This window comes from Procambarus clarkii, chromosome 56 (genome assembly GCF_040958095.1).
Source record: "Procambarus clarkii isolate CNS0578487 chromosome 56, FALCON_Pclarkii_2.0, whole genome shotgun sequence".
Taxonomy (NCBI): Eukaryota; Metazoa; Arthropoda; class Malacostraca; order Decapoda; family Cambaridae; genus Procambarus; species Procambarus clarkii.
This window is the reverse complement of record NC_091205.1, coordinates 32,930,266-32,931,870: the sequence shown is the minus strand read 5'-3', so window position 1 is coordinate 32,931,870 and position 1,605 is coordinate 32,930,266. Positions and strand designations below refer to the sequence as shown.

Genomic DNA, 1,605 nt, shown 5'->3' with positions numbered 1-1,605 from the left:
AGAATCTAAAGACCTAACCTAACCATGTCTATATATGCACAATATGCTAATATATTATAATATTAATTTATATTTCGGAAAATGTCCGTTTTGAATGAACATCATGTTAAAATTTATGAATGCGTCTGTGGGGTCGACCGCTGGGTGTAATGGACTTGAGTCGAGGACGGGTTATATATCCACGGAAGTGTGGAGGACAGTTTATGATAGATGGCATTATGGTACACGATATTATGAAAGTATTATGATAAATGGTGTTATGATATTATGATAGATAGAAGCAGCAAGGTTCAATAATTTTCATGTTAATTTATGAGTCAATTATGGGATACTGAGAAGCAAGTGTTCAAAGTTCATTCTCAACTCACAATCGGGAATCCCGGATTCGAAGCCTGGGTGGGAAAGAAACGTTACCTTTCTTGGGCATGTTACCTTTCACCTAATACCACTGTTGTTCACCTAACAGTAAATAGGTATCCGGGAGTTAGCCAACTGTTGCTTGGTTGCATCTTGGCCGCATTTCTTGGGGAAGGTCAGAAGTTTGACATCAGTGGTACCTCGATATAAGTATAACGTATTACATTCCAAATTATTGTTAAAGATACAACCTGCAGCGATTAAAAAAATATAGTCAAATCTAGTATAAAACATTAGGCATCAAGTGATTCAATGGCTCTCGTAGTGTAGTGGTTATCACGTCTGCTTTACACGCAGAAGGTCCCAGGTTCGAGCCCTGGCGGGAGCAGTTCTTTATTAAATTGTTTTTCAGCCCTCTCCGTCTGGTAGATAGAGAGGATAAAACTAATGCAAATTCCATAATTCGATTAAAATGTAACTCAAACCTCTCAAAACGTTATACTTATGGAACACGGAGAAATTTCAGATGTTTAGTGAAAAAAATAGTTTCTTAAAATTATAAATTAGTTAACTTAGATGACTTTGTATTTAATTAAGAAGTGGAACATAGAGGGTGGTGCTGAAGATGATTAAGGAGCGAGTTAGCCATGTGGGATGCAGAGATGATAATCTGTGATAGTCACACCTTCACCCCACACAGCAGGGTGTCGGGGACCAGACCCTGTCTTAGCAAATCAGAATTGTAGAACTCTGAGGATTAGGAATATTTTTATTACAGTCCCATAGTGCGCTGTGCTAACATGTATACAGGTCCATGATGCGCTGCGCTAACATATATACAGGACCGTGGTGCGCTGCGCTAACATTTATACAGGTCCATGATGCGCTGCGCTAACATATATACAGGACCGTGGTGCGCTGCGCTAGCTTGTATACAGGACCATGGTGCGCTGCGCTAACTTACATACAGGTCCATGGTTCGCTACGCTAACATGTATACAGGTCCATGGTGCTCTGCGCTAACATGTATTCAGGTCCATGGTGCGCTGCACTTATAATAATCAATAATGCATTTTGTTGGGGACAGGTAGCCAATGAATATATATACTCTTTAGGCTGATATCGAGATCCTCCCTAGGATGCAACCCCATGACAGTTACCTACCTCCCGGGTACCTATTTACTGCTACGTGAGCAGATCCATTAGGTGACAGGTAACGTGCCCAACCATTTCAATCCCACCCGGGAT

The 1,605-nt window shown here is 40.8% G+C and overlaps 1 non-coding gene across 1 annotated transcript; it reads left to right on the top strand.

The window, feature by feature from the left end:
* The first annotated feature begins 672 nt into the window (after nucleotides 1-672).
* TRNAV-UAC (transfer RNA valine (anticodon UAC)) lies at nucleotides 673-745 on the top strand. Its single transcript has one exon. It is a non-coding gene; the product is annotated as a tRNA-Val (tRNA).
* Nucleotides 746-1,605: the final 860 nt, after the last annotated feature.